The sequence below is a fragment of the Anas acuta genome, chromosome 20 (assembly GCF_963932015.1).
Source record: "Anas acuta chromosome 20, bAnaAcu1.1, whole genome shotgun sequence".
NCBI lineage: Eukaryota > Metazoa > Chordata > Aves > Anseriformes > Anatidae > Anas > Anas acuta.
In genome coordinates, this window is record NC_088998.1 from 4,704,867 (window position 1) to 4,713,757 (window position 8,891).

At 46.0% G+C, this 8,891-nt stretch overlaps 1 long non-coding RNA gene across 1 annotated transcript; it reads left to right on the forward strand.

Moving 5' to 3' along the window:
* Positions 1–821: 821 nt before the first annotated feature.
* Positions 822–6,457, forward strand: LOC137842772 (uncharacterized). The gene is made up of 3 exons (XR_011089206.1): positions 822–934; positions 3,650–3,736; positions 4,222–6,457. It is a non-coding gene; the product is annotated as an uncharacterized lncRNA (long non-coding RNA).
* Positions 6,458–8,891: the final 2,434 nt, after the last annotated feature.

The window sequence follows — 8,891 nt, forward strand, 5'->3', positions numbered from 1 at the left end:
CAAAGAAAGTGAAGGACAGGTCTCTAACAAGGGGTGATGGGTTTGTGAATAGCTTTTAGTCAGAAAAGGGGAGGGAGGGAGGATTAAAGTGGACACAACAGGAGCTGATTAGAAGTTTTCCATGGAAACTTGCACAGGGAAATATTGATTTGTCAAAAATTCAGGTTCTTGCAGGCCAGGGTCAATTCTGACCCATCTTGTGCAATTCATAGAAGTTCTGAGTTGTCAGAAAGCCAAGTTCCCAATTTCAAACTGGAATAGCTTTTCATATAGAAACTATAGATCACTACCTTAAAATGAAAAAAAGTTTTAAGGGGAAAATAAGATTCAGCAACAAAGATAAAATGCCAGCTGACCTAATACAGATATTGACCCCTCCCTGCAAATTACTGACCTGGGAGCACTTCAAAGTCCTTGTCCTCTTTTGGAGAAAAGAGGTGGCAATGCTCTGAAAACTCCCCTGAGCCAGGCAAGCAGTGCTCTCTCCAGCACTGGGCATGCTTCAGCACAAGCTCATCCTCTGCAACTCTATTTGCAAGACACCGTCTACCTCTCTTGCATAGATAGCATCCTTTTTCCTCAGGCAAACACCAGCACTACCAGTACCTTGAGTCTAGTAGCCCACAGGGACATAGGTTCCCCCTTGCTTCAGGCTCTATCTATAGCACTATCTTTAAACCCAGACTACCACTATAGCACCTTCCTAGAGGCTTTAAATGCCTTTGTAAATAGCCTTTCCAACTGAGTATCATTACCTTAATTAAAACCCCACCTCATCCTTCTGACTGGAAAGGTTCACATAATCGTTTTGTTTATCTTAATGATCTCATTAGCAGCAAGATTAGAAAGTCCTTCAGCACCTCTACCAGTGTGCTGAGCCCTGAATGCTCATCATGTGGGATGTCACACAGGTGCCTCCGTTCTGGTGGTGTGGGTACGTGGGCTAAAGTCTTGTGGGGAGGGATGCAGAGGTCTTTTCAACTGCTGTTCTATATAAGCTGTGCTAATTTCTGGCTACTCCTTCCTTCAAGGGATAGGAACCTCTCAAACCTCCAAAGACTGGGCTTAGATGTGTACTGATGTCACACAAAGAGTAGGGAATGTGTAAGCTGTTTACGCCTATCTGAGGAATAGGTAGCAGGATAGCAATGGCTATATGCTAGGAGAAAATATTTTGCTCCATGTTTAGAGCTGGCATGGCTGTTCATTGACCACTGGTCTAAATAGAATAACTCATCTTTTCTCCTTGATTCCCCCAAGAGCTCCTTATGGTTTATGGAACACAAAAAATAACCACTTTGAATTTGCATCCTATTTACCTTTTTCATCATTTTTTTATGACTATATCGTGCAAAACTAACCACTCCCTTCCTTTAACCATTGTCATTAGGCTCATGAAGTCCAGAAGTAGGTTTGTGCCTTGTATTAGAAAAACACAAAGAAAAACACAGTTGCTGCGTGTTAGATAATGTGATTGCTGGGGCAACAGGTTGTTCTAAAAAGGTCACTTCTTCTCCCAACTCCCACATTCTCCTTCCACTGCTGGAGATATTGAAACAGACAAATAAAAAGGGTACCTCAGCTTTTGGGACATACGCTGGTAAGAGCTGAAATGAGGCAGTGGAAAAGTCTGGCATGAGAGGGTTTGGGGGATGTGATCCTGGCTGCTTCTTCCTCCTTACTGAGTGTGCAGACACCAGCACTTCTTTTTCCTTACTGCCATGAAAATTGCCTTATTGAATTTTTAAATAAACTGTGCTGGTTGGAATATCTAAAGAGCCCTTGCACAGACCCTGACAGGTTGTTCTTTTTTTTTTTTTCTTTTTTTTTTTTTTTTTTCCTAAATTAAAAATCTTGGCCTCAGGCAAAATGGAAATGTCTTCAGATTTGCAATCAGTGCTCATGTAACATATCTGAAATGCAGTTTATAAACTGGTGATTTGATGGGATTTGCTCCTGGGGGCTGTAATGAATGGATTTGCAGACTCTCTGAGCCCAGGATGACGTGACACAAATTGCTACCAATGACCATTACAAGGGATGAGGGGAGAATGGGGAAGAAAAGAGCAGCCCAGTTCTAATTGCTGAGTTACACACGGGAGTCACGATATCTTTTTCTTACAACCTCCTCCTTGTCTTTGTTTGACCCATCAAGATGTCCAGTCTGCCAGGGGAAACTCATTTAAGAAAAAAAAAAAAAAAAGTGTTCTACAAAACATTTCAGATTCCCAAGTGGAAAACTTCAATGAGCTGCAAAACCAATGACCCACAGGCCCCATCCACCTGATGGAGATGGGAAATTAATGACAAAGTACCTGCTGTTAAAGGTTCAATGAGAACGGCCACAGAGAAGCTGCTGAGGAGAAAAAGGCTTGAACTTTGTCTTGAGACAGCTCTCCCTGCTCTCTGAGCTGGATCTTCTGATTAGCTAAGGCCAAAGGGAGATCTGGCTAGGGGATGGCCTGAGGAAGGAGGGAAAATAGAATAAAATACCTCGCGTGCTCTTTCCTTTCTCAAGGCTACAACTCCTCTGGCCTTAGCTAAGGAGGAAATAGATGACCAAATCACCGATGTGCTTAGGTTAAATAGGCAGAGAACACAAGAGGAGGGAGCCAGGGAGGTAAGACTGGGGGCAAATGTTGCAGAGAACAGGGGAAGAGAGAACTATAGGGACACAGCCAGGCAGAGCTGTGTGGAGGAGAAGCTGATGACTGAGGTAATTTGCTGAGGCCTCATCCAGAGCATGCAAAGACAAATGATGCAGAGATTCATCAGTCATTGCTAACACAAGCTGGGAAAGCCATACATCATTGTACGGAGCTGGGTCATAGTCAGGAGTTTCAGGGACATCAGTTGGGATGGAGCCCCTTCAGTGCAGATCCCCCTCCTTTGCAACCCCCCACCAGACTCTGCTGTCTCCTCATCCTGGTGGCATCATCTCACCTAAAACAGGCATGAAGAGAGCATTGATTGTCCCCAAGGGCCTCATAGGTCCCACATCCTGAGTGCCTGGGGACTGCATCATGCTACAGTGTGTTGCCCCTGAAATTCACACACAGATGTGTACCCAAAATACATAACTATTTTTTTTTCTCCACACAGCTAATCCAAAGGTATCTCTTCCGATCTCTCCTAACCCAACCTAGCCAACTTTCTTTCCTCGTCCCACCATATTATGACGAATTTTTAGATCACCTTTTGACACAGAGCAGCATCCAGCAGATTATGTGCAGAAGAAAAGCATCACATTAGGAACTGGGAAGGGGGAAAGGACCAAGGAGGAGCTGACGGAACCTGCAAGTGTATCTCAGAGGTTTTACAGCTTGTGGGCATGGTCATTTCTACACAGTTTACTTCTGGGCTGATGCTGCATCCCTGAGCTGTAGCAAAAGGAAGAACAGGCTTATGGGCAGATTGCACAATGCTCGTGAGGTCAAAAGTATACGAGCTCTGGGGGTATCAGCTCTAAGCTGTAGGGCAGGGAGAGGAATGTGCTGAGAGGCTGCATGCTGCTCTGGGAAAGGGGGCAGGTCGGTGCAGAGCTGGGCTCCATGGTTTGGGGCAGGCCTGGGAAACGTTGTTTTTGCTCTGCCTCTCCCCAAAAGCTGTAAATGATTCTTATCCATCATTATTATGTCACTGTGCATAGGGATGGCCTAAGGGCCCTGCAGAAGCCGGCGAGCTGATCCACAAAAAGGCGCCTGCAGATCAGCTGTTTTTTTTCTGCACCGAAAAGGTGAGATCTGTAAATCGCCAGAGTCAGAAGCAGTTTGGAGTCTTGGTAACCCGAAACTGAAGTTTTCAGCATCCATCATTTTTCTAGCCGCTTCTCAGGATCTGTTTGATATGACTCTCTCAGGACTCTCTCAACCATAACTGAAAATTCATTGAAAAGCCTTTTTTTTTTTTTTTTTTTTTTTTTAAATGAAGATATGGCCAGTTTCAATATCTTCTTCACTCAAAAATTGGGGGGTAAAGGGTGAGGGGGTTGGAAACCCTCCAAAACCTATCTCCTGTGCAAAATAGAAAATGATAGTTTCTTAGTTTGAAATGTCTTTTCTCATTTTGTAGCTTAGCAAATGACGGGCTCGAAAGGCTTTTTGTTTTGTCAATACATGACAAAATGAAAGAGAAAGGTTGGTACCCTGTTAAAAGACCATGTTTCACTTGACTAAAGGCGATGGGGTTTATATGTTTATTTTACTTATTTTGACTTTGCAGAGGACCTGAAGTTTTGGCTTTGCAACTTGCTTCAGGATATGACCATTTTTCAAACTTACAAAAATGTTTGCAGACAGGTAACTCGGCACAGCTGTGCAACCCTTGACAACACGAGGCTCTCTCTGGTGTCTGCTATCTCCCCAGAGCATCGTGACAAACTGGTGAAAGGTCCTTCCAGGCTCTTTGCAACTGCCTCTCAAAGCCTCTTTTGCTCTGGTGAAGGCGTTTATGTGGTGACCACAGCAGGAGCACGCAAACGGCTTCATTTCACACCACCACACTGTATTTCAGGGTACTTCAATGTCTCCCTGTGACATATCCTCAGGAAATGCTTTGTCTCTTGGTTGAATCCTGAAACAGGTTGTGTCTGATTGGCAGCCCAGCAGCAAAACTTCTTGTGACTCATTTAAGGATCACAGAAACAAAAGAATCTCTTTGCCTCACAGTAAAAGTACCTTACAGCCCCATCTGGAGAACATCCACTGTCCCTGTGCCTGCAGGACCATCCTGAAGTTCAACCCCATGAGATGCCAAATGGCAGACACCTCTCTGACCTCCAGAGGGGACCCAGCACCAGCCTGGATAGGAGGTTTTGGGAGAGAGGAGAGGTAAACACATGTGAGGGAGAAAGCGTGCAACCGAAAGGGAGAGAGGCTGTTGGAAGGTTTCGTCATTCCCCTGTCTAGAAGATATTTCTCCATTGACTCTATTTAAAGTCAGCCCCAGGCTTGTGGGCTTACAGAGCTTTTAGCAGATGAAAGAACTCACTCATCAGGCAGAGTTTTCTTATGTGCCTTTTTTTTTTTTTTTTTTTTTTTTTTTCCTCCCCAGCTCTCACCGGTCTGTTTTAAAGCCATTTCAGCAATTGTTGAAAACTGTCAGATGCCTTTGACAGATCAATACCTTACCGGGGAATTTGCATGACCTGTTCGCCAATCAAAATGCAAATTGGGGATACGTTTAAAGCACGAGCCCCCAATTTGTCTTCCAAACGCTGCTGGAAAGTCATGAAAGCAATTTAGCTGTTCCTGGGACTGCACCTTGTCTCCAGGCTCACTTCTGGCGATGCCGCTGTGCTATTTTTATTTTTTTTTTTTGCCAGGCGGGAATGTGCGTGTGTGCATGTGTGTGTGTGTATGCATGCTACAGGCGTTGTTTCCAAGTCGGGAATATAAATCTTCCTCTCGCACTGAGTGAGATTTATAGCTCTGCCACGGGGCTCCCGGCACCTCTCAGCCCCACACCTCTGCTTGGGACTGGGGCAGGAGCAGGGATGGGGCATGGGAACGGGGACGGCTCCGGCTTCCCTGCTCCTGCCTCGCTTCTCTTTTATCCAGATGGCATTAGGGTTTGGAGACAGAGCAGAGGCTTGTGCCAACAGCTCACACTGCGGCAATAATGAGAGCCATTTAACGGAGGTTGAGTCAACAAAAACATGCTTCCCTCTCAACAAATAAATGCTTTTATTCCTCCTCCTTGTTTTTCGCGCTAGGAGCTTTGTTCTAAGTGAAATTGCCGGATCAACATCGCAAGAGATGAGAACATTTGATTTAGCTCTGAAATAGGTACGGGTGGTGTCCTGGTGGCACAGGCTGTTGTGTTGGTCCCTGTTCCTGTCCCTCAAGCTGGGCAAGCAAACCTGCCTTGGAGCGTTCACACCTGATCAGCATTATCCATCCATCCCAGTCTGAGAACCCGGTCTAAGCCTGCTTATCTGGTTTTCTTTCTTTTTCTGGTAGTAAACAGGTTTTATTTTTCCCACTCCTTTAAAACTTTCTGAAAGAGGAGGCCTACTTTGTTTGAAAATAATTGATTTCCCCTGAAAATATCCCTCCCCCCATCATAACCTCACAGTTTTGATTTAAAGCCACCTGCAAAGGTGGTGTGAGGGGTTTTGTCTTTAATGAGAACTTGAGATGCTCTATGCAAGACAAAAAGCCTGACCAGCCCATTCTTCAGATGGAAACGACATGATTTCATGCAGACTCATGCATGAAAATTTACACATATTCCTTTAAAACTCATTTGGAAACAAAAGGCTCTGTCAGCTCTACCTACCCATGGAGCTATCTGTTGCTGACAGTCATACTGAACCCACTGGCATCTCATTATGAATCACTTACCCCACAGGCCCAGACCTGGGAACTGCAGATTCTGCTGTATGGGACATTTCCTGGCATTACTCAAAGCAGGACAGTTATTTTGGAAACGGACTAAGTTCATTCCAAGGGAAATTCTTTCACACCTACCAGATCTAGTTAAGAAAATGAAAGAGGTAAACCTTTACTGCAAGATTATCTGGGGCAATTTTTAGATGTCCCTCCTCTCCAAATGATTATTTTTTATGCTCCTCTCTCTCCTTGAAGGTCTGGATTCTCCCTCTCCCTGCTGTCTGCCTCTCATCTGGCTCACCGAGGCAGCCAGATGGTGTAATTTGCAGGTACCTCCACAGCACTTACTTGTCTGACATGCCCGAACTGATTGAAACATGCACAGAAACATTTGAAACCTCATTGAAAGGGTCTGGATAAAGTCCTGGAATGTGATAGATCTGGGAGACAGACCAGGCACATTCAGCCACCCCAGAGACTGCACGGCACAAAAATCCAGGGGAAAGAGTTTGTGCATGCACATCTGTGGATGGTGACATTGCATGGAGGGGATTATTGTAGACCTTTAGGTGACTATTTTCCAGTAAATAAATACAGTGTGGTTGCTCAGAGTGTCTCTCTACATCTGTTCTAGTATGTGTATAGGATTTAGCCCAATTTTGCGTGCCTCCATGCTCCGTGTGCATGTTCGATGTGTGCACACCTTGCAGAACTGTGTGGTTGGTGCAGCAGGTACAGCAGGACATGTCTGGCATGCACAGACCATGCCGGTTTTTGATCCAATGTGCAAGCAGAGAGCATGAGTGGCAAAAAGCAGATTACCGCCTGCTCAGGGGAGGTTTTCTGGGTGCACACACACCATCGCTCACTGCACACAGCCTGCAGGTCACCGTCAGGAGCTGACCTGTATGGCTGCTGACCAAAAGACCTGGTGTTGGCTGGTTCACCTGCGAGAAAAGATGTGCTTCACCCCTCTCAGTGAGTGCACACAGGAGACCATGGGAGGCAGGTGACTCAAACATTTTAATTACCTTGAGGTCAGCAGCATTCGAACACTGTGATTCCACAAGTTCACCTTTTTTCTTACACCTTCGTGCCCTTGGCAAGCACCTTGGAAAGGAGTAGAGAGAGGTGTGCACAGAAAGTGCACTGCTACCAAAGAAGGTTTGAAAAGGTTTTCTCTCTTCCTAGGCTTCTCCCGCTTCTTCCTGCCAGGGGATGGTGCCAGATGTCAGATGAGGGATAAGGGGGGCAGCATGGGTGGTGCTGGCCAGTGCGGGAGAAAGGGAAAGCTCCTGGGAAGATCTGCAGCAGATACAAGGAGTAGAGCTTTCTGGAGACCCTTCAGAGCAGTAGGTTGTAGAGAACTGGCCTGAAACACCCCCAAATGCAGGACAGTCGTCACTCAGTTTCTGGATCAGCGCACTCCAGGGGAAGATGTCTGCTGACATACAAATAAAATCTCCCCTGGAAGTATTTGTGAATAACAATAGCTTTGTAAACAAACACCTGGCAAGAACAGAACTGAATCAAACACTGATTTAAATACGGTAAGAAACCTGGCAGGGAAAAAAACAATAATTGTATTTTATTGTAGGAATGAAAAACAAAAGAGTAAAAGGCCTTTCTTGTGCTTCAGTGAGGGGACGAGAGACGTGGGCTGCTTGTGCACAGTGCCCTGGTGTGCCGGTGTGATGGCAGCACCCTGTCAGCACATTGCGAGAAGGAGCTCCATCTTTCTTCCTTACATGGCCTGACAGCTTTTCAGAAGAGATTTATACAGGGACAGATCAGAATATCTGTCATAGCAAGCCACTGTGATCAAGAGAAATGAGGTGCTGAGCCTCTGATCTAGGACCTCACACTTTTTTTTTTTTTTTTGAGGGTAGAGGAGCTCTTGTTCCAGGAGAGGGCACAACCAGGGGAATTCCTTGGCACCCCACAGTGGAGGGTCCCTGGGCTACATTGATGCAAGTCGTCGATGCTGGGATTTATCTGGCTGCCTACAGACACCTGGAGCCTACAGGTCTGCATCCCTGCGGGCTGGCGAGCCTCTCTTTACGATCAAGGCAGAGAAGCTGTCACTTCTAGGGCCCAATTCATCTCCTTCTAAGGCAGGCGTCTGAAACAAGTCAGATGAATTGTGCTGTGGAATTGCTTATTTCTCTTTCCCAACTACAAGGGGAGTCCAGACAGCTCACTTGGCTGAGGATGGTTGTGCTGGAGCTGCTGAAAGTGAGAAGAGGCGAACCCCAGCCCTAGCATGCAGATGGGCCATCCCATAGCAGCTGCCCACAGCTCTCTGAGACCATTGCTGGTGTCACAACCTCAGCACCCCTTGGCTAAGGCACAAAGGGCAGTGATGCCCCCAGAGTGGCGGCAGGGCACGCATCTCATGGGAAACAGGTGATAGAAAGGGCTGCAAGGGGCTGGGAAGCAGCCAGCTTATGAGGAATTTTAAACGAGTCCACAGCGACAAAATTTAGAGTTTGCCCTGATGGATTTAAAAGAAAAAGTCAGGGAAAATCTCACCATTAGCATTAGGCAGCAAGGCTGCTT